Source organism: Agelaius phoeniceus, chromosome 7, assembly GCF_051311805.1.
Source record: "Agelaius phoeniceus isolate bAgePho1 chromosome 7, bAgePho1.hap1, whole genome shotgun sequence".
In the NCBI taxonomy this organism is placed as follows: Eukaryota; Metazoa; Chordata; class Aves; order Passeriformes; family Icteridae; genus Agelaius; species Agelaius phoeniceus.
The window spans coordinates 30412360-30437422 of NC_135271.1; the positions used below are offsets into that span (position 1 = coordinate 30412360).

The 25063-nt window shown below is 36.8% G+C and overlaps 1 long non-coding RNA gene across 2 annotated transcripts in view; it reads right to left on the reverse strand.

The window, feature by feature from the left end:
- Positions 1 to 25063, reverse strand: part of LOC143694518 (uncharacterized) — a 31567-nt gene that overhangs the window by 3349 nt on the left and 3155 nt on the right. The window contains exons 3-6 of one of the 2 annotated variants that reach the window (XR_013183068.1): positions 11746 to 11787; positions 8359 to 8435; positions 4646 to 4788; positions 3833 to 3900 (exon numbers count right to left, since the gene is read on the reverse strand). This is a non-coding gene — a long non-coding RNA (uncharacterized LOC143694518). The remainder of the gene's footprint in view (positions 1 to 3832; positions 3901 to 4645; positions 4789 to 8358; positions 8436 to 11745; positions 11788 to 25063) is intronic. The other variant, XR_013183067.1, reaches the window with a different exon arrangement.

A 25063-nucleotide genomic window follows, 5' to 3' on the forward strand; every position in this document is an offset into this window, starting at 1 on the left:
CAGAATACTTCTATTGAGAGGACAGTACACAAATCCCCCAAAAATGCTTCAGTTTATTTGCTACCAAATAAACCAGGGAAATATGCAAAACATACAAATTTACAAAATGTTAAGGCATTTTTTGTTTTGCCCTCACTAAGCCAAGAACTATTATGTCATCTTATTATAAAGTTGTAAAACATTTAGATGTTTGAAACTACCATAGTTCTGGGATAGAAAACTATGAGGATAGCATGCCACTGTCCAATTACAGCAATATATGTATTGAAATAAAAATATTTAAACAGATGTTATAAAAGACTCCATTTCCATTGTACAGCATAGGCACATCTGCTGTACTTTAAATACTTCTTATCCATGCCAAAGAAATACTATGAAGAGAAAATGTCTTTTTTGTGCTTTTCCTTTGAGTTTACTTTATGTGAATACGGAAAGAGTCTTTTCAATAGGAAAAAAGGCACTGATTGTAATCGCAACATTTTGTGTTTGCCCTACAGCTGCCATTTGTGACTAGTATGGAAATCGAGTCCTGGCTCTTGTTTTCTGGCCTCTTTTAAAAACCTTGAATATTTCTAAAATAGTATTGGGCAGGAAGGAAAGGAGGGACAGCATTGTGCAAGACCAAACTAATATAAAAATGCTGCAGTGCTACACTCACTTCCTTCCAAATCCTTTTCAGGCATGAGCTGATTGGTATTGTTCTTTACAAAGGAAATATGTGGTGTCACAGTATTATCCTCAGTGGTGAAGTGCGCCTATGCTGATGTTTATGATACACATTTGTTTTCAGGATGTGCTTGAGTTTTAGTGTTAAGGCCTCAAGCATATAAACTCCAGACTTAGTAGTGGAGTGGTGGCTTTAGAGTAGTAACTTTAATTACTTATAAGGTAAGGCTCTTGCATTTGCTCACTGGTTAGTCTGGAAGACTTAATACAGCTATATTTAGCAACAATATTTAGTAAGAAGCATCCACTAGAACTGAGTATATGCTTTACCAGTGCAATAGTCTCAGAATTACAGAGCACTGCAACAGGCAGTCTCCCTTCCTTGAGCTGCTTCTGTTACAAACCCATCACATATTCCCAGATGACAAAGGTGCCCATGTAAGTTTATCCATAAGATATTATTTAAAGCTAACAGATGGATGGGGGCACTGGAAGGAGAAAACCTTGAAAGCTTCTGTTTTGCACAGATTCTTCTGGGAAGCAAGCATGCAGCAGCACTCTGACAAGGGATCTGTAACAAGCTAGCAGCTCTGCTTCCATAAGGTTCAAAGAGCCCAAGAAAAACCCTAAGGGACACAGAAGTTTTGCCATTAACTCGAGTGAGACAGAAGTAGGAGTGGAATACAGATGTTACACCCATGAAAGTTATGCAGAAGTGGCCCTGTAGATCCTGTCAACCATAAACTTGGGTGATAGAGACAACATTACTAATCACTGTCCTGCATGGGGTTTTGGAGAAAGTGAATAAAATCTTCAATCTGTCACCTTAAAGGCTTCTGGGTACAAGATATACAAAGATTTGCTTTGTAGGCACAAAACTTGTCAGAATTTTGTTACGGTTTACAAGTATTCCAAGAGTATTAATGTGCTTGGTATAAATGACTCTGTTGTGTGATGCTTTTGCACTTGCAACTGCTAGGACATGAAATCAGAGGAACTAATATTATGTTCTAATAGACTTTACATGTTCAATTATTTCAAAAGCACAGTTTATGAAAATTATGCTCATTTTCTGGCAGAAGAATAGTCATGCCATAGCAGGCACCTCAAAGACACTATACAAAAGGAATTTAAAAGTAATAGGTTTGTACTTCACTTATCAGCATTTACAGTGCAAGAAGCTTATGAGATTTCTATCTCTTCTGATAATACTTTCCTTCTGCTTCCTTTAAATTGTTACTGTGCCTTAATTTAGACTACTGCCTTATGGCCTTGGCATTTTTGTTTTCCTAATTCTAGTTTTAACCAAAATCACTGATCTCCTCATGGTGCAAAAAGTAGGATTTGTATGTAATCTTAACAACAGCTTTTTAGATTTCTCATAAATTAAATGAAAAAGGAGATTGATTGAATTAATTTGGATGTGTGACCAAGTGACCATATCAGCAACGTGACCCTTTGTAGAAAGATCATTATTATTATTCTTTATGTTTTTGCTGTTTAATATTCCACTGCAAGAAACAGAGCTGTTCTCTGTTTATATCAGTGCAAAGTGAATACCTGCTACCTTCTCCAACATTGCCATAAAAATAATTTGCAAAGTGAATTCAATTCCTCAGTGTGCATTATCCATGCTTTAATTCTTCTCTCTATGATAATAATTAAATTTAACTTTCCAGACAGTAGACAGAGGAATGAATACTTATAAGCACAGGTATGTATCAAACTAGAAATGAAAAGACCATCTGACTGAGAAATGTGTTGAAAAGCTTAGGTTGAGAGTTCCAGAAATCCTCTTCAAAACAAAGTATCTAAAAATAACTTTATTCATTTATGAAACTAGGCTTGTTCAATTCCTGATAAAACAGAAAATCTTCTTAGACTGGTGAAGTTAGATAAATCTAAATCAGACTTTGTTTGAGAGCAGATCCAGCTATCAGCTCACAGACTGCTGGACAAGAGCCTGTGGGAGGTAACTGGGCCTTTGGCTGTCACCTGAAATGTTCAAACCAAATTGTCATAAAAATAAAATTATTTTTTAAAAAACAACCTTCTTTCCTGCCTCCAAAAGCAGGATTAAAAAGTCTTTCAGTACAACATTTAACTTTTGCAAATAATATGGAAACAACAAAAAAACCTGGAAACATATAGCTGGAGGAAATAAATATGAGGAAATAAATGCCTGTGGGGCAATGGAAGCATATTCCTAAATTATTCTAAGCCAAATGCTCTTACTTTACTTATCATTCCAGCTGTTATCAAAGAGGATATACAAATTATTTTTAAACGCAGGTAATTAACATTTTGTGTTCTTTTCTGAAGATATTTACATATTTGCAGCATTAGATAATTTGATAATTCCTTCAATTTCAGTAGTATAGAGATGGTCAAATGCATATATTCTGAAATCTTTATGTGGTATGGGGTGTTATTCCTATTTTTTCTTAATATCCTTTCAAGATTTTATTGTTGTATCACTATAAAAGTGATGGTTTAAAAAGTAACAACAATAAGTCTCTGACATTATTGTCCACTTTATTAGGGCCAAATGTGAAAGGTACTACAGACAGTAAATCTACTTATCAGTGATTTGTAAGCATTGTAGGAATTGAAGTTATTTCATTTAATAAATAAATAATCTCTCACTGTAGAGAAGAATGATCTCTAACAATCGCCAAAGGCACCCATCCTCTGAAGATGGCACACAGTGATTAGAGTTTCCATGGTGGTAGATTAAAAGAAGTCAATGAATGCACAAAGTTCACAACTATCAGACTAAGAAATGACAAAATAACTGAACCAATCCTAAACTGCAGAATCATAATTAATGGTTAGTAGTATTTCCCATGCAACTTACTTTTCTTTTTTAAACCAGTTATTCAGGATGTGAAAGAAGCATGATATTGATATTTTGGGGGAAATGTCAGTGGGATTTCAGGCATACGCCAGTGTGGGTATAAACACTAGGCTTCAGGAGTGCTGACACTTACTTGAATTAATTGGTCTGTTTAAGGAGGATCAGTGGTATTTTTCATTGATGTTTGTTAATATAACTGTTATAAGGATTCCTTGCAACAAATACCAGCACATGGACCATAAAAATTTTGCTGAGAAAGATTCTATCAGGCAGTGATTAATACGCTCAATATGCTATAAGCTATAGTACCTATTCATTCTTCTCTGGTTTTGTGAGATTCTGTACTTGCAGTTTCTGAGCTTTCCCTGGATAAAGTCCTGTGTTAAAAAAAAACAAAAAGGAAAAATATTGAATTTATCATGACTCAAAGGAGCACAATTTTACCACAGAAAGCTTCATGAAAGATGATTCATGTTCTAAGAAAGTTAGAGAATGTTGTTATAATTTGTGTATGTTTGTCTCAGACACAACTGTACATATTTAAGTAGTTCTCACTGTTTCCGTTTGCAGATAAAAAATGTGATCATATGATCCTTTCAAGATAAGCTACCAGTAATTTTAAACACTCTGATTAGTCTGGTTTTACTTTTCAAAATAGTATCTCACAGGATTTCACTGTACTGGATGCTGTTCTTTGAGTTGTGAAATGCTTCCTGGGAACTTTTCAAATTCCAAAGATATTTTAGTCCTAATATGCATGTGTGATATGTCATTACACCACTCATGTTTATACATTTTTGCCTGTATGTTGTAAATAGATCCATTTGCTCCTTTTACATTTTGTGTTCTTGCAGCTATCTGAACTGTGAAGTTGCATCAGCTCACAATACAACCAAGTCTTTTGCTACTTTTTGACTCCTAACTGCATTTAAATCCAATACACCACTTAACTTCAACTCTGAGGGTTGTCTTTAACTCTTAAGATTAACTTTTCCCAGAAAAGTTAAGAATTTTTTTTCCAATTTTTTGCATGAAAATTTTGCAACTTAAAATGATCGCAACAGCAGTCATTGCCAGTCCTTACCTCCAAATATGTCCAGTAAGAAATGGAGGCGTACTTACCATTTAAAGTTTCAGAGCAGATGGAGTTTGGCTATTCTGAGTCGGGGTCACAAGGTTGCATATTTCCCTCTGCTCAAGCCTTGTAACACTTGGTGAGCATTAGTCAGATACCAGGCTTCCGCATGTTGCCCTTAGCAGTGTGGCTGAAAGGAAAAGTAGCTTTTTTGGTAAACTGGGAGAGTGAGCAGAGATTTGAAATTGGCATAAAGTCAGCATCAGTCTCCTGAGGCCATTCGTGCAGTCTGGCTTCTGCCAGCTAGTCTAGCAAATTGTTCATGTTTGCTTTTGAACTTTGTTCTACATATGTCAGGCTAGACTATTAACAGCTGAAGAAATGGACCAGCCAGTGCAAACTTTTTGTAAATTAGCTGAGCATGACTGTGCTGTTCAATATTGACTTTGTAACTTGGCAATGCTATCCACTGCTCACATTTGAGGAGGTGTATTGGGCATCCACTTAATAGTGTATGAGTTTATAAGATTACATATGATCATAGCACGTTTGTAGCTGTCAGGAGCAGAAACTAAAATATTTTCAGTGAAAGCCATTGCCAACCAAACAGAAACGGTAACTAGGCAATGCAGAAACACCACTTAGGTTGTTCAGGACTCGGAAGCACAATTTACCAAATGTCTTCCTCCTCCCAGCCCCCAACTGAAACATCTGTATTTACTTGGAAGGTTTATTTCACTAATGTGCAACATGTTATATATCAAAATTTAAAAAGCCAATTTGAATCATCATCACCACAAATATCAGTGGAACAGTTTGATAATGCTGAATCCAGGCACAACTTTCCAAAACCACCAATAGTTCCACATGATTATAAAGAGAAGATAAGGAATGAATTAAAGAAATGTTATTAATTTATTTTTTTTAAACTGAAACTGGCTTTTTACTTAGAAGGACCCTATCACAGGCAATGGGAGTATTACCATCTCAGTAATACAGACTTGGATATCTGTGCCTAACACCATAAACCATCACTTGAATCAGGTCAGGAAAACTTCTTCCCAATATAGTAGCACTGGCACTGTGAAGTCCTGTGGTCATGGCCTGTTTAAGTCCTGTGGTCATGGCCTGTTGCTTTAAGACAGAATGTTTTGCAAAATGTTTGTCATGCTGTTTCTCCATCCCTGATGATCCTGTTCCTTCTTCCATTTCTCTGGGTTCCACTGGATGAAAGAAGGTAGCAGAGCTACTGTTCAAATCTGTGCTGAGCTAGAAATTTTAGTAGAATATTGAGTATTATACAGGACACAACTTTTCTCAGAGACAGGATGGTATTTGTCCTGGTTTATATCAATGAGCTGTAAAAGCATTTAATGAGAAGCTGAATTTTCTACACCTCTCAACTATGAAGAGATCTGGACAGTCGATAATACATGTTCCATGAGAATGCCATGCTAATTATCCCATGAGTCATTGCACATTGAGTTTATAAATTTTTACAACCTGCACCAATATTTCAGCCTCTGTCTTCAGACAACTAAGCAAAAGAAAGCAGTGAAAAATACTTTACAAGCTACTAATCACCAGTGGCTTTAAGGAGTAGTGTTAAGCTCACAAATTCACTGAAAAAGATAAGGGCTGCATCTCAAACATACTTCTAAGGTCAGAACTTTAAGCAGAAATTAAGTCACCAACTTTGTGAACTGCTGCCTTGAAATATGTGAAATGTTCAAGTTAAAAAACTTCATAATGCCAATATGATGGGAATTCTGCAAGGTTGGACCTGTCACATGCATTTCATCACAGCACTTTAAATCTAAAAGACCAGGAGACCATCTTTAAAACTACAAAAGTGTATTTTGCTTTCCACAGAAGTTACATCAAATTAGCTTTAATGTGGAAAAATACATATATTTGCTTATGAAAATATACAGTTACTGCTTAATTGTTGAGGGACTCTGGTAGACATTTTTCATCTTTTTTAAATGGAAATAGATGAGATTTTCAATTGAAAAAAAATATACCTGCCCACATGGCTATATTACACCATCTTATTAAAATGTGCTGGGCACTTTGGAAGCAAAGACAATGTCTCTGCCTTCAGCACCTTAATATGTAACAAGAATACTGTATCTCTTTCCCCAGATTGTCAAGATACAGAATGATAGATGCATTCAAATAATACTTAAGTAAATCCTTAATTTGCTGTTATAATTACTTCTTGGAACAGTTGTGGAATTTGGATTTCTATAACAATTTTTACCACAGTTTCAGATTAAAAAAAACCAAAACAACAACTGGTTTTAAGAAATATAAATTAAAAATATCTGGTTTAGCCATGTTTTCATATTTTGAAACAGACATTAAAAAGGCATCATCTTGATTTTCACTAAAAAAAAAGAAATTTTTTATTAAAAAAAAAATCCATTTTAGTCAACCATAATTGTTTTAAACAGTTCTTTAAGAGTCTGACCAGCAGAATGAGATACCTGAGCTTTCTGGGGTCCTGTGAGCCATCTCACGGCTTTAGTGCTGACCTACATGGATTTTGATTAGTTTACTGAGATCCCCAGTTGTATCTAGCTATTCTGTTTTCTCTTGTAGAATGCATGTTATTAGGCATAGTAACTAACCTTACACAGGCCCTGCCCTTGTTCTGTATTAATCATATTTGTATGGGCTACACACATTACACCCCATCACTGAGATTTCCCACTTACAGGGTTTCTTTTGTATTTGGGAGAGGACAACTCCTTTCTATGCTCTTTTTATTCTTGTCGTTGTACCTGTGTAAGATAGGTACTTAACATGAAGGTTTCTAAACAGACAACATCTGCCCTTATGAGTTAACATCCCCCTAAATGTTGTTTATTATAGGCAAAAAGAGCTTCAACAAAAGCAAACTAAATAGGCTGCTTCTTGGCTGAGCTTGTTAAGAGACCTGCCAACAAGACAAGGAACTCTCAGAATTGTAAACAGCATAAAAGAATTACAAGCCTAGTGTTCTCCTCAGCCTGTCATCCTCCTCTTTGGTTGCAGTCCAGCAGCTTTTTGGAGGCTTCTTTTCAGGACAATAAAAGTTCTCTTTCTTCTACGTCAACCAAGAGCCACATTTAGGTTAGAAATAATCCCATGAGCCAAAATGTTCTTCTTTGTGTGCCTGCAACCAGTACGTGTGTCATTCAATCAACATGAGAAAAGTGGGTATCACTCTTACTTGGCTTGAAAGCAGAAAACACGTGTTAGGCCTGGCAGGTTTCCTGATACAGCCCAGAAAACAGATACATGATATCCCAAACCCTTTTGAAAGAGAGCGAGGGAGGTGGAGGAAAATATTTTTCAGATTTTGTGTATCAGACCAATCAATAATGAGTTTCAAAAGTTCCTACTTCTTTTCAAAAATCTGATTTTTGAAGTGAAATATCTTCTAGACGTTAAGCCCTGAGCAGAATTTTTTGGTTCATTCTGGCGTTCTTACCATGTGAGATCTGAAAACACATTTACATCTTGTATATACCTGGCAAGTATAGACTGCAAAATTTCACATGATCTGAATCCCCATCATCTGGATTTGAGACCTTTTTGGACCACTTAATGATACTTTTTGACTCTCAAGCTAAGGGATTTCTGTTCATGGAGAGCAGAGCTCAGGTGAGAAACACTGCTTGGGTCTCCTCCTGCTGAGCTGCCTGAGGATGTAGTTACAATGCCACCTTGGGATCATGTCCAGTACCCACTAATGACAGCTGCTGTTTATTACCATGTGGATCTCAGAGTCCAAACCAGAATGGACAATGGCAGCTCTTCATAGGACTTATCCTATGTTCTTGAAGAATCCTTTAAAGTAAACAGCAAATAAAGAATGATTTTTGTTCTCAGAGGAAATGACAAAGTTTAAATGCCTCAAAAGACTACATATATATTTCAAGATATTTATACTTCTTTGCAGATATATGATTGAAGTCCTCCTTGAGTTACAGCACCAGAACAAAGCCCGCCACATTTATAACAGCCCACTCAAAGCTGAAGAGAGCTCATTTGATCCTAGTTAGCCATAAAGAATTTATTTCTCTCATGTGTCATGAGTTTCCTTTACTCAGAGTATTCCCATTTCCCTGACCCTATAGCCTATTCCATCATCCTATGTGTCAAAGACTGTTGCTGCAAGACTTCCAGTTTGAACCAGTCACGTTGCGCATTTTCTCTCTTTCAGGTTGTTGGGGCACCTATGTTCCTATGAGCATGGCTGAACCATTACATCTCTGGGACTTTGTGACCTTCAAAGTGGGTGAGTGTCCTGAAACTGCCCCTGCCCATCCATTTATCTTCCAGCACAACTCTGAAATCCTGTGCATTAGAATAGTTTGCTTATCAGAACAATATTCAGCCCTGGGTGCACTCTGAGTTGATCATGTGAAAGATGCTGTTAAACAGTTTTAGAGGTTTCCTCATGCGTTACTGTTCCTGGAAATGCCTTTAGAGAAGGAGGATAGTGGTTGTGCATGTCATAAGGCTTCAGAAATCTTTTGCTTTTCATCTCAGTCCACTGGCCAAATAGAAATGAGTCACTTCATTGTGAGTATCCTGTCTCCCATTGCTTTGTTTAGGTTTGCACCTACTCACCTACTTCTTCCTGAACAGAAAAAAAAAAAAAGAAGAAAGAAAAAAGAATTAATCACACAAACATGCTGGTACACGCTTGTTTGGCACACATGGTTCACAGATGATACAATGAGAAATTAAAACTTTACTGTCTTTTACTACCTGAAGCACTTTGTGCTGGGACTAGTTCTTGGAAGGACTCTTCCCTTGCTCGGAAAATGGTCAGCCCAGGGAAGGGAGAAGAGGCTTCTGAGCAGCACAGGGCTTCCTAAATTGCACTGAGAGCATTTAAAATGCTAATTTGAGCTTTCTGAAGAGTAAATTCACTTTGGGAACACAAAGGAAGTATAGTAATTGGCATCAGATAAAAATCTAATAAAAGACAGTATCCATAGAAGGACTCTCTAAGTCTTGTGTCCTTTCCTTATGTATTCAACAATTTAGAATTAGAGAATAATATTATTTGAGTGTGTTTCTGTATTGTTTTCCAAAGGAAAATTAGAACTGCAACAGGACCTTTTCATTTCTTTTGGGCAGGGTGTCAAGATGAAAAGCAAAAGGTAAGATTCCAGGAGCTTAGTGCCAACACCATGCTTTCGTAAGTATTCATAAAAATTATGACAGCTTCTCCATAATAAGCACTTGTCCATGCTTATGTTCATTAAACAAATATATATACCAGACACTGTTGAGAAACAGCAGTCCTTGATGCACAGTTGTTCATCACTGTAAGTAGTACAATACATTACAGAATTTAATTGATTTTGTGATTGAAAATAACCAGAAAAATTATAAAGCACATTAGTTTTTACGTTTTTTGCTGAGATAAACCAAATAGTGAAGCAGTTAAAAGGCTGTGATCAGAGCAGAATGACAGTCAGTGATTCTTATTACTCAGATGGGTGTTTTGTGTATAACACTTCTAAAATCTACACTGAAGCTTTTAGTGAATGCTGTTCCTGCTCTGAAGCAGCACTGTTCTCTCCCACACTCTCTCAGGATTGCCTTGCCACCACTGTCTTACAGTGCTCCCCTCCTACAGAGTATCTGGTCAGTGGTAGCAGCAGCTGTAGGAACAGTGCGTTCAGCATGCCAGACTGAAATTCATGTTCCAGGAATGTCTCCTGGGGGGTTGAGCAATTCAGTCAGATTCATAGTTAAAAGCCTTTCACTGTAACACAATTACCCTGCAGTGGAGAAGAGGAATGGTTGGCATTTGTTTGCTACAAATGTGCCTTGCAAAACCCACTATTACGAAATCCTTCCTTGGGTGAAATTTCCACTGACAATGTGATGTACTTCTGCTAGAATGATAGGCTTCTGTGTTGGGAATATAAGGGGGAAAATAGAATGATTAAGAATATTTTATATGGGTTTCAACATCCGTTTTCTCAAAAATATTAGGGTTTTTTCTGTCTGAAAAGTAGCAACTACAGCTGTCCAGCAGGACCCAAACAGTTCCAGAAAGTTGTGGTTTAGTGGCTGTTTAGAAAAGCATTTATTTTCTTTCTTTCACATTCTGGCTGATTATTGTTATCATAAAAAACACAGAAAGTCATTGCAAAGAATATGTCATCTGCCTTAGGTAGGTGGGGCGGTCTTACTGGCGAAGTTACCGATTTAACTGGCCTCTAGCCATACAATTTGCAATTTCTATCACATATTCTGCACTTCTGGCTTAGACTGAGTCATGACCCAAAACAAGAGAGGAAACCGCCACTGTCTGGCCAAACTGTCTCATCTTGCAGTAGGAATACTGTGTACTCCTCTGCCTTGTGATCCCCACCATTGAGTCCTTGTCTTCCAGCCACTGGAGAATAAAAGCAAGGATGTCCAAACTTGGCCCTCCTTAGACCACCTTTCTGCCTCCTGGTAAGTGAAATTTTGCACATAGCACGTGGGGCAGAGAATTGAAGCACACATATGCTTGTGAGAATTCTGTAAAACAGGGTATGAAGAAAAGACTGAGAGAGAACTGGGATGCTTGAGAGATAACTTGTGATGGAGTCAAAGATGATGACAGTGACTAAAGCTTAAGAGGGGCTTAGGGAGCAGGTAGAGGCAGAAGGAAAGGGAAGGGGAAGGGGAAGGGGTGAGTTGTGGTGTGAGTGAAAAACTGGAGGGAAGAAACTGTGAGAGGTAACACAGAGAATAGGAGAAAGCTGTCTGAGATTAGCTCTCAAGAGGCTCAAAGTACAGAAGGCAGTTTTGTATCTCAGGAAACCAAAACTAAAATGTTTGCACTTTGTGCCTGTATTCTTCAGCCAGCTGTATGACAATGAAATAATTAGGCTTATTCACAGGTAACTCACATGATTCTGTGAGATTAGACATAAAGACAGAACTTGATGGGTCAAATCTGCACAAACTCTTTTGGGTTTGCAGCATTTCAATTCTAGTTCTTGGCCTGATATGAACTCCCTCATCATGTCATTTGAGCAGTGTAAAATACAGAGCTCATTAATTCATTTGAAGCATTATATACTTCATATTGCCTGAAGAAGCAATCTCATGGCAACATAATTTCCCTCCTTTCCATACTTACCATTTTTGGAGTTCAGAACCAATGTGCTTTCAAAAGTACACCCTGTAAGGATTATACAGACAAGGTGGTCAGTGCACAGAAAAGAGGCATAGACTTTGCAGACAAATCCATAACCTGGAAACAGAACAAAAAAACCCTGATATGATAGCAAGGTTGCTGGCCTGGACAGATGGAGAAGACAGAACATCTAAAATAGAAGGAAAAGATACTAAATTTTTATAATATTTAATCTGAGCTGATAGTCCAGGTAATAGTCACAGGCACTGTGCTCTTTTCTTCCAAGCTGATACAGCATAGTACTTGCATGGTTTAAGTTTAGTTAGGTTATTAAAACAAATGCCTTTAATTCACAATGTAAACACCTCTACTTACTCCAAAGGTCCATGTGAGACTGCAATGATTTGAAATGCACTGGGCAGAGGTGATTTCAGGAAATACCTATCTACCTTTATATAAGGGAGAAACAAGAGAAACACAAGAACTAGGGGGAAAATAGTAAAAACGTGAAATATAGCCTGGGATAGCTCTAGTAAAATGGTTGTTAGAAAAACTTCTATACATTTTGTGCTAAAACCTGGTGATGGTACAGGCGAAAGGATTTGCTTGTTGTTGTTTAGATCCTCCTATACGCACATAATGAGACCTTCAAACATTCTTCAGTGCAGCTCTGTACAGAGATCCTCTGCTCTTATCATGAGCTTCTTTTCCAACAGAAACTCTTTGCAGGATCTCAAACTCAGGGCAACCACTTAGGCCAAGAAGTAATAACAATAATGAATAGCTTTTTTATCCTTCAAAATGAGTCATGTTGTTCAAAAGGTAAGAGGGATTTACTCATAATGCACAGGCAGTGATGATTCAGCAATTATATTTTCAACAGACTGTCAAACAAACTTCAATGAACTATAAGAATGAATCTGTACTCATCTCATGGAAATTTACAAAAGGAGTTGTTTTTACATTATTAGAAGCAAACACATTACTCCGACCCAAAAGTATAAAAGAGACTGATGGGCAGCCAAGTCTCTCAGCAGACAAGCCAAACACATTTCTAAGCCCTCTTGAAGCTGTCTTTGCATTCCTTCCTCAAAGAACATTTTTTAAAGCAGTTATCCAGATTTCTTTTAAGTAATACACTGCCATCATATAGATCCAGATCACTACTACTAAATGCCAAAACCACAGATACTCCATTCTGTGCTTCCAGAAATACTTGAAAATGCATCAAATGTTAAAAATGTTTGACATTGCAAAGTACCAGATGATTAGTTCATCTCAAGTGAGTTTTCATCAATCAGAAGGTTTACATATAAAGATTATGGGGAAAATCTTTAAGACATGATATCTGCCTTTGTAGCACCTAGTAAAGGCTAGCCTTTAGAGAGAGAGAGAGAGTTTTGTAACACCTATAGATATAATATAGGTAAATCCCTGCTATGACAATCTTCGCCTTCTTCTGGAGTCCAGTTGATTTCAAAAGATAGATACCTAAGATACATAGATACTAAAGTCTATGCATGTAGGCTGGAAATATAGAATTCTCTGTGTGGATACAGAGAACTTTTTCCATCTACTTGAGGAAGAGCTGTGTAAGACTCAACTGCCTGTGATGCAATTCTCTTTGAGACTGAACCAACTTTTGAGCCATCTCTAGCACATTTTAGTCAGATGAAATAATACATTTATATGGATTGACAACCTTACAAAATGTCACAGTTTAGTTTTGTATAACCATGAATTTATCATTTGAAATTCAGTAACAATTTAATATTTTTTAGGCTAAGAGATACTTTTCTTTCTGAAATAAAGGTGAAAGAAAACTTTAAAGGGCATAGGATATAAAAATATTCTAAGAAACATGGATGGAACTACATCAAAATGACACTCAGTCAAGAATTTCTTTAATCCATCCAACTACGGGGGTTAGATTTCAAAGAAATTAAAGTTCAGATTTATTTCTGACTGAACAAAATATGTAGTGTTGACTTCCTGCTTAAAGTAAAAGGCACTGAGCAGTCTCCACCAAAACAAATGGGAAATGGAGCCCAAGCATGGTAGCCTAAGATAGACCATCTAAGCCCCAGCACTTTTGCCTTTACTCTGCTTTTCTTAACCCATAGTATGGAATACAACAAAATGTGTTTGTATGTGCAGAAGCCCAGATGAAAGCATGAAAATATATTTCTGCACACAGTTATTCTTTACAATAATTTAACTATAATTCACTTTGTTCTACACTTTAGCATTCTGGCTCTGTCTGCCAGATCAGAATATTCTGTGTGATTGCATTGCTTAGAAAATGACAAAAAAAAAAGCAGCTGGAATCTCTGGCAAGTCATGTAGTGTTGCTCACAATAAGCATGTAGAAGGTTAAAATTAGAGTCAGATTTTGGTTTTGACATATTTTAAAAATATCTGACATTTGTCCTGGGAATGTACAACATCTAGCATGCATTAGAAAGATCTTTCTACATCTGAGCACACTGTAGCAAAACAAAAAAGGAAAGCTTCCAGCAAGCCAAAAAAGCAAACCAGTAACATGATCTTGAAATGCATAAATAGGATAATAACATGCAGGGCACAAGAAATAATCTCTCTGCTCTGCTATGTATTGCTTAGGCCACAGCTAAAGCACCATGTCCAATTTTGGGTATTTCAGAATGGTTTCTGTGTGAGAGGACTAGAGGCAACATGGTAACAGTCTTAAAGGATATAAAAGGACACTGTAAAGGAATAATATAAGTGTATTCCCTGTCTCTATTTTGCACAGGGCAAGAAGTAATAAACTGGAAAAAATTTAAAATTAGATACTACTCTCAACACAAACTATCCCAATTTCCCCATTAAAACCAGGAACTCGCATTAAGAATCAACACACCAGTAAATAAAAACAGTACTACTGCCTTCCAGTTATATTCATATCTGGTTTGGTATGCATATATGATGTTGCACATTTAGCTCAATAGTCAGCCATGAGAGTAGGATTTCTGTCCCTCCAGAATTCTGGGGATCCACAACTGCAAGCTGAGCTTGACAGACTGCAGAGGAAAGTGCAGTATTCTTTCCCATTCTAATTATTGGGCAAAATTTAATTTTGCCCAGTAATTAGAATGGGAAAGAATACTGCACAACCATCATGGCAAAAAAAAAAAAAAAAAAAAGTGCCATTATATGTATGTAGTGTAATACCATCCAGAGTAGGCTTCATACTGAAAGAGAAATAAATCCAGAGTATAAATCCAGGCTTTGAAATTACTCTGTATGGACTAGAATAACTTAACTTCTTAAATAAGCATTAAGAATAGGAAGAATAGTAACAGTCATATTAATTTTTTTTCTGGGTTTTTTGTTTTGGTTTTTTTTTTTTTTTGATCTCTTGCCCTTGCTTAACATTATACAAAGTTTGCAGAAATTTTCCATAAAAATAAGGCACTGGTTTATTTATTGTGTGCAAGCAAGTAGCCATAAATGGATCTATTACATTACAAGTGTCTGAGTGTCATAAAATAGTATTACATTCAGCTAAAAGTGAAAATCCAATTGAGTTGCAAATCATTTCATTATAGTGATTAAATCCATGACTCACCTAAGCCTATATTTAAAATTAAATATTTCTGAATTTATGTAAAAGACTTTGAGCAGACTATTTAACAAGAGCAAGCAAAAGCTTAGCACAAAAAAAAATGCTGCTACAGCAGCCTGTCACTCTTCAGCCAGTGGCTTAATCTTTCACTAAATTCTGTAATGCTTTTTTCCTTCATTCTAGAAATGCAGTTGTAGCAGCATATTTCAGAGCAACACTGCATCTGCACTATAAAGCATGAGTTCAAATTCATTTTTTCAGAAGCTGAGCCAAATTTAACCTTATTTCCATATTTGTATACCTACCACTGTAACTGAGATAAGGAAAATGAAACAATTTACTATCAGAAAAGTCTTGCTGTTTTTCTCAACCACAAAAAGCAGTGAGGTATGATGCATGAATGTCCCAGTTCAACTACCTGTGCCATTTAGTCTAACTGACCTCTCCCCACTCCCATGGCAGCCACATGGACTGAGCAGTCCCTCCAGAGCAGGACACATTCCTTGGGAATTGTTAGGAGGGCATGCAACCTACCACTGCTTCATGGAGCCAGCCCTAGTCTGGGTAGGAACCACTTTCCTCTGCAGTCTGACATGGCTCGTATGTGATGAAGAGAAATGCACTGATTGTGAATTTCCTTCTAAGTTATTGAATACTAAGCAATAAGCAAAAAGAAATTTACCATAAGGAATAATCAGTCAATAGTCTCTAAGGAAAATGACAAAATAGTATACAAAAATTAGCCTAGTTCTTCTGGAACAGAAACATTACATTTTTCATTCTTAATCAAATGATTGCTTTGTCCAACTCATCATTCAGCCGCTGACAACAGCAAATACTAAGTATTTCAGAAAAAAAAAATGCAAGTAAGCCCTATTGACAACTATAATAAAGTACCTGATTCTAGATCTTTTCTCTTTCTGGTCAAGTCAGTTAATATTTACTATGACATTTATTTTTATCTTGTCCAAAATATTTGTGGCTGTTCTCAATATCCTCTGCTTTGTCCTGATAATCTATTGGGTTTGCAGTTGTCTTGTACAAGTGAATAATTCAATTTATTTATGTGTTGCATCTAAAATATAATTCATCAGCTTCAAGATTAGGTTCGAAATCTGTGATGCTTCTCTTTCATCTCTGCTCTAAACTTGAATTGGAAGAAGTAGTAGTCGAAAGTAGCTAATCATTTTCTTATTTTTTATACCTCTACAATACCTGTTTGCTGATCTTTATAAAGCTACAGTCACAGATTTTCAGCTCCTCTTATTTGGAAATCTAAACATTTTGCCTTGCATTTGATCTTTTTTCTTATTTTATCCAGCTTTTTGGTAGTACTTTTTAAATTCAAGTGTAGTATTTCAGAGGGAAGTAAAATTTGAGGTCTTTGCACATACACAAGCAGCTTATTGGAACAGATTTGCTGAGCAAGCCAGTCAGCTGCACAGCATCCAAGCAGTGCTTGGGATATGTTCACCATCCAGTGAAAATGTCCCATCACAGGAGCCCTTTTACCTCTTAGTCCAGAGTCTGATTTATGTCAGAAAGTCTGCACATGCTGTGTTTCATTAGGGAGATGAGGTTTTCCTGGTAAGTACCTGGATGTGCATGACACTATTTCATGATGAGTAAACACTGACATATTGTATGATGATACAATTATATGACAACTAAAGTAGTTTTGTAGAGGATCTTATCCTATTGTAGCTCCACAGTTGCTAGCAGGGAGATTCCAGTGTTACAGAGTACATGGCTGGGCTAAATGTTTTGTAGTGGGTGTGATGTGCATGTTCTCAGAAGTACAGGCATTTCTCTGAGCAAAAAGAATGTGCCCATACACTTTCTTTCCAGGCAGCTTACCTTCTAATATCCTATCTACCCATCACCAGTCTTGTTTAGACTTGTACAAAGAGTGTGGGGATTTTCTTATTGTGTCATCAGCACTTACTATAAGGAGCAGAAGGCAGATGGATTTGAGGTTGGCTGCATGCTACAGAAACAAATATGCCTTAACCATGTTGTCCCAATGGGCTGCCTAGACCTCAACAGCTCTTACTGAAGTTCATTTGAACTGACAGAGCTCATGCTTTTAAATGGGCATCAATAGATTAATGTGTCTGTTTGTACTGCACGTTGAGATAGTACAGGCCCAGTTTGCCAGACCAACTGACTAAAACAAGGCTGGTTGTACACTTTATGGTATATCAATAATCCAGTGGTTGCAACACTTCTTGCTCAACTCAGGTTCCAAATTCATTTTTGTACAGAGTAATTCTTGCCACTTGGCCTAGAAAAGATGTAATGAATATAGGAAGGCTGAGATATGTTGCATATACTTAAACCCTTGGAAAAGATAGCACACCATTTGGAGAGATTATGCAAATTGCCTTTATGCCTTTCTCCTACCAAATGAAATATTGATATTGATACATTTTTTGCATGGGCTGCAGCCAATGCCAAAGGACACGTGTAAGGACAACAGGGATTCTGTGCTGAGCATTCAAAAGATTTTGCTTCACCTTCCAGACAACTCTTCAGCAACACACCTGATTCTCAATTTGAGGCTAATAATCTGGAATTTATTAAAAAAAACCCATTTAAATGTATATATTTATTTTGAAATGACATGAAAATGATAATATCAGTTTAAGAATATGGTCTCAAGAGTTTTCACAGTCACCTGAAAAGCCTCATACTGGGCAATAGCTTCCACTAAAAGTGGGATCCCTTCAATACAGAAATATATTTACAATGCATAAGAAAGAATGGTAGAGTGGAAACTTGCCGCCAAGGAAAAAATTATTTTATACATCTTGTAGGCAGTTAAAAGGAGCCACATCAGGACTTGTTACACTGTTGTGAGCATATATGCTTCTTGTGTACAAGATGCATCTTGTTATTTCTTAACCGTCATTAGCTATAAAACTGTTTCTACATTTCTAAGCAGTCAATACAGCTGAAAGAGACTGTCTCCCAAAACAGACAGAAAGTATCTCTTGTTACATATTCTGTATTTAAATGTAAAAAAAAAAAAAAAAAAAAATTAAAAAATCAACACTTCCTTAGAAAGTCAACACTTGTTATATTTCCAGGAAAATTTATTTTCCAATTTAAAAAATTAAATTTGTTAGAAGAAAATGCTATTTGAACTACAAATGGTGCTCATATCTAAAAAGAATTTTAAACAGTGAAAATCACCTAAACAGTTTACAGAGCTGGCAAAAATATCTGCTTTATAATTAATTTTTTTTTTTGATAAATTTTTTTTATCCTGAAAACATGTTCTCAAGTCCATGCTACAAAGAGCAGATTATAGCAACCATTCTGGGTTAAAACTAAAAAATGAAACCACAACTGTTTTAATTGTCTTTCTTTTATCTAGTTTAATCCACCTCTAGCCAATGAATTTAAATAACAACAACCAGCTCTTAAATAATCTTCTGATGAAAAGCTAAAATCAGTATTACTGTTAGTGGTGACATAAGATTTCCATTTGGAAATAAAATAATTCTTATATATCTGTGTTAATCACTTGGTATTGGTTTATTTAATAAGCATGCAATTCATGTCAGTTTTAGGGATATAATTCCCTGGAATGGTAATGCTATTGCTGAAATTTATACATACACACTCTTATGTTGTTTGATCTGGGTATATGCTTGTAAATGGTGAAATATAAATTCTGTATGACCACTGATTTAGTTTATATGCAAAACAAAATCATGGTTCACAGAATCACAGAATCCTTGAGATTGGAATGGCCTCTGGAGATCATCTAGTCCTCCTCAAAGCACATTCTAGATGGCTCATATCAACATACCTCTAACTGATTCACAGTTCTACAAATTTTTACTTTTCTCACCTGTAACAACAAAGTCCTTAAATCACTTTTTCAAGCTATTTCTGTATATTGAAGATAAGTGCCTTGTAAATCTTTCAGAAAGCAGGCACTTGGTTTCATTGGAACACATCATCTATTGAACAAACTAATCATATTCATTATATTGAGCTGCTCATAACAAGAGATCTAGCCAGAGTCAATTTTGCTATAGCATTATTTGTATCCTTCAGTCTACACAATTCATAATTTCTTATTTATACTTCGATTTTGCTATGCACTCTTTGTATAAAAGCCACATCCTTTCAAAACCAAGATCTGTTAATAGCTCAGTGCACTGAAGATACACAGGCTAAACAGCAACACTCTTGGACTGATAGATTACTCTAAGTAATGCAACATAAATGTCCTTCACAGGGGATTGTAATATTCTTTATAATACTATAACAGGCAAATACTAGTCAACAAACAAGTTTCGGTTTTCCAGCATCAGATAACAAATAACGTTTCCTGTTTCTTGGTTGTTATTCTTGAGGTTCCTTCCTCAGAGCTCAACACAGTGATGATGGGATACTTCCTCTGCACCGGAATGGCAGAAGGGAGCATAGATTTCATCTGTTGTACCATACAGATTGAATTCTTTTGCAATCACATGGCAATCACCTTTCATTGTAATGGAATTCCTTAACTGGGCAAGATTAAAAGTGAACTGTCTATATAAGAAAGAATACTGAAGCAGAAAGAGTGGGAGGAACAGCCGAAAAATAGGGAGCATAGAGGAGGAGCAGAAAAATATCAAAAAGAGTTGTGGAGCACATTGTAGAAGAGGGTGAGAGCTCATCAAATAGCCCTCTACAAATCTACTATATTAACCAATTTCTAGGACAGAGGGTTAAGTGGTATTTCTAGTTCTATTTTATTACTCAAAGAAGCTTCCTATATCATTAGCCTCTTTTAACTACAGTATAAAAACATCACTGCAAGGGTTTGTTGTGTGTGTTTTTAGAGAAATAAAGAATGACTGTGAGACATCAATACACATGACTATTTCTTAAGCAATGCAAACAGCAATATTTCTCTAAATATATGAAAAACTTTAATGGAAGCATCTAAACCACTAGACTTTGTATCTACCTTCTTTGGAAAGAAGGATGAACTGGCTTGGCTTTGCTGGTCTGTTAGACATATTTAAAAGGAAGTCAAGAAAGGAAAGTGTCCAAATAGACGTCATGAAAACTAAGAAGATAAGAAAAGTTGAAGTTCTGAAAAGAACCCTTTCACCGAGCCTGCTAATAAAGACGGTCCATCTCTTCATTACCATGCTACTCATCCACCTCTGTTACTCTGCACAAAAGGGAAAAAAGCAGTCTTTATAGTTGTACATGATTATATTTTCCTTTTGTATTGAGTTCAAAGTCTTTTCTAAAAAAGCAAGAGTAGATTGCTCACAATGTAATGGGCCATTCCCAGGAAACGAAAAAAATGGCCTTAACGTTTTATATTAATACAATAGGTTATGTATAAAACAGGTTTTAAAAAGTTAATGCATATTAGCTTAGAACAGCCATATTTTAACACTGTGCGACTGAAAGTTCCAGTAGAGCAGATGAATGAAACTACAGAAGAAAAAAACCTGCTATGACAAAGAGATAAAGGTTTAACTAAAAGGACTCAAATCTGTATTTCAGGTGCCTCTTTACCTTCCATCAGGAAAAGAGTTATTAGGAGTAATGAAATCAGAGATAGAAAATACAAAAAGTTTTTAGATCCTTCTGTGCAAGGCGGCGACACCAGCCTTTACTTCTTCACTTTATAATGATTCCTTTGAGTTGTGGTTCTGAAAAAGCTGTGAAACATCTTCCTGTTATTTCTTTTTTATCTTTCCAAACACTGGCCAGGAATAACCCCATCCTATTCTTTTCTTGGATTTTTGAAACACATATTGACTGTAATGACTATAAATTATCTGGTTAATGTGTTGGATTTATAAAAGTGTTAGAGCTCCTCTACGCTGCTATGAGGTGTCTTTGAGAAGGTGCAAGGCAAAAGAAGAGTCTAACTTTTTCCATGCCTGCTTCTACTTTAGGCCACTTCAAATACTAACTTTAGAAAATTTTTTAAGCTAACTGGATTTTAGGACAGTCTCACCACATCACTCCCCACCTGATTAGCTGTTGGCTCTCTCTTCACCACAAGTAGCAGTAGACTGCTAGCCAACATCACCTCTACCAAATAAGTCCCCTGTGGTCACCATCCTGATGGTCAGTTTCTGGGTGATAATCTCCTAATCACAGTTTTTAGGATTCAGATACTAGGATTTCTACAGACCTCGGTTACAACGTGCACATGTAAAAGAAGCAACTGTTTCACAGCTTTGGTCGCTCTTACTGTACTGCACTAACCGCTCTAAAGCTGACACCAGCACTGAACCAGTGGTTTCCACCACATCATTGCACACTGCAAAACACAGGAAGCCAAGTAATAAACCTTGCAGTACTGCATCTTCAGCCCTGATCTGCACACCTAGGACTGTAATTGAATGGCTTATGTGCTGCATGACAGAAATAAACAGGTACTACAGAGTTATGTATCCTTTCCATCAACCTATTTAATCTCCTAAACAATTGGAACAAGATCAAGGTTTTGGGATGACATGTCTTGAGAAACACTATGACCACCTCTTCTTACTCAAAATTTTCTTCAGCTCATTTTGATCTGTGCAGAGCCATGACTACCAGAACGCAAAAAGAAGCATTTCAGTGTCCAGAGAGAAGTTTCTGGTGGAAGATTACAGGGTCTGGGTTTTCTTATCACAAAGTAGCCATCATATTAGAAAATTTTTAAAAGACATTTTTGGTCAGCTCAACATCTACTACATAAAGGAAAATTTCAAAATTTAAGCAAGTGTGCTCTTCCAACAGTTCCTCCCATCCTACTTAAAATGCAAGTCAAAAAGTATAAATAATTTTTAAAAGTGCTGCCAGTAGTCTGTTTCCAAGCATTGGCTGGCCTTATCTCTTATGATGACCATTTCTTTGATGATGGCACTCAAATTATTTAGATACATATTACTATTTAGGTTTTCTGACACACTTTGCATTTGACTGGTTATTCCTGATAGAAAAGTGGTCTGTAAACAGAACTGTGAGCCAAGTTAAGAAGCAGGTCTGCCTATGCTAGTGATGACCTCAAGTAAAGGGTATTAAAAAACCACAGAATAAAGTACAAACGTATCTAATATAAATCTAAAAAATTTAAGAGTAAAAGACTTTCAGAGTTTCTGCTCAATAACAGCAATTCTGAGGAGAAATGGTATTTGACCTTCTTCATCTCTATAACAGTAGTTTCATTTATGCTATGGTTCTTTCTTGTGGTCCCAGTTAGAATTGAGACTACTTTAGATCTACACTATCTGTCTCTGTATGCACACCATGGAAAGCCAACAACAATCTCATGCAGTAAAAACTTTAAAAATCAATAGTACTGGAAAATTGAATTTGGGTTCTTCTCAGACACATATTATCAAATTGTAAACACAGTACCAAACTGAGAATGGCAGGAGACCTGATCTCTCCCCTACTTTTCTGAGTGGTTTCATTAATCCAATTTTTCTTTGCACAAATGGTGCACGTGGAGAGAATTCTTTTATTCCTATGAATGAAAGCATTTGTATGCAAATAGAACATTCAAATGCAAATGAATGTATTTGCACAAGAAGAACTTGCCCACCTGCCACGCAGCCTTGGCTTTTCGACTTTCAGGGCCGGGGTGCTCAGAAGCAGAGAATGAATAGGAGAATAAAAATGCCAGCAATATTTCAAAAGGTGAATGGTCAGTCACTGTGAGCAGCAAATGGGAAGGATTAAACAATGGTGAAAAAAATTAGGAAAAATGGAAATGTGCAAAGAAGATTATTACAACTGTTAACATAAGGCTTGTACACAGACCACCACTACCCAGACCTGAAGCAGTGGCAAACTAGAATCAAGGAAAGAGGAAGTACTATAAGTGAAATCAAGGCTTTTGACAAATTCTTTTGTTTGCCTTTTTATTTAGAAGCTGTATATATTACATGCAAGGATATAATCTTCTCTGAAATAATGGAATCTTACCACACTGAGACCCTGTTGATGGGACCTGGAGAGATTCTTAAAATACCAGAAAACAAGTTATTTGCATTCACGTATTTCCATTATTTTTCCTTATACAAATGATTACCTCTTAAAAAATAAAAATCTTGTTGTTTTCTAGAATTCCCTGTGCTCTCAGCATCACTGCTATGCTGACTGCATAGGGCATGAATCTGTTTCATCAGGCCAATTTGGACTTCTAGTAAGAAAAGTTTGAAAGTCAGTATTGGAAAGATCTGAGAGTAGTGCATCATGCAGTTGAGGATCTGCATCCTTTAACTCCTTGTTACTAGAAGCAGCAAGATTGTTCAGATAATTTCTCAACTGTTTCTCATTACATCTTGGATGAGCCAAGGAATTGCAGCATATATCCCAAAAGTCTATCCCAAAGACAAAACAACACCAAAACCCCATTGCCCTGCAATGGCTGTTCAGGAGCTGGTTGTTGACATACACATGCAGCAGGTGGACTTTCAGTGAAGCATATAAATCCTGCAGAGCAGACTAAGGGAATAGCTTTTTGGGGGGCAGAGCAGCCTGCCAAAGTATGCCTGCTAGGTGGCTGAAGCATTGAATCTCACAGGAGCCCTCCTAGACCTAGCTGAAGATTTTGGGGCCATACAGCCTCCAGAGATTTTTTTTCCTTTTTAATTTAAAACGTGTGATTACCCCTTACTTTCTGCCACCTGTTCTGTTTATAAACTTCTGCAGGGCCCCTCCCTCTGCTCCAATTTCCAACAAGCTGTCATGTTGCCCTAACCCATGGGGCCACCTCCTCCCCAAAGCATTGAGATGACTCATGTGCATTCATGTATGCAGAGTGGCAGCTGGCCCTAAGGCCAACCAGGAGTGTGACCCATCTATCAGTTATTTGATTTTCTTGAAACTCTGAACCCTGCTAAAATAGACAACTCATGCAGAGCTTCACTGCTTATTAGTACTTCTGTAATTTCCTTGATTTTTACAATGGTTTCTGGAAAGCTACCATTCACAAAAAATGTATGGAAAAACTTGGAAGTCCATTAAAATTTTCATCATTTCAGACTCAAGACACCCTTACTTCTAGGAACCCCAGGTGCAAATTCAGGGAGTTCCGTCAGAAAAAAAAAATAGTTTTATTCTCTCTGAAATCACAGTCAGCTAGCTACTACAGATTAGCCATCCTTACCCACACACTCCTCCTCCTCTTTCTTCACTTTCCATCAGTTTGCCAGTCAACAATGCCTGTCTGATAAGTATCACTTAATTTTGTGTTACCAAACCCTCACAAATATAATTTCAAGTAGTACAAAGCATGGTCTCAGTAAAGGTGGTTTCAGGGTGTTTTTGCAATTCAGGAAGGAGGCTCAGGTGATGAAAGCAGTCCAATTACATTGTATGAACTCATTTCTCACTGAAAATGTCAGTTTGTAGGTTTTCTTTGTGACTGGAACAAATACAAGCTTTTAGGGCTTTCTGAGAACCCAGACACCACAATATGATCAACAGGGGAAAACCACCCCTGTGATACATTTCTCTCCTCCACTTCTAGCTCTGAATGGGAAATGAAGGAAAGAACCTTGGCAGATTTACTGGGTGTTTTAGAACTTCTCTTTCCCTGAAATGATCAGTGCAGGATTTCACTCACTGCCTCCAGGAGTATGTTCACACAGGCTTTCCACCTTCACACACATTGTGAACTTGAACAGTGCCTTGATTAAACATTTAATTTCTTTCTTCCTTTCCCCAAAACTGATTGGTGCCTACATGAAGTGCAGCATTAATATATGT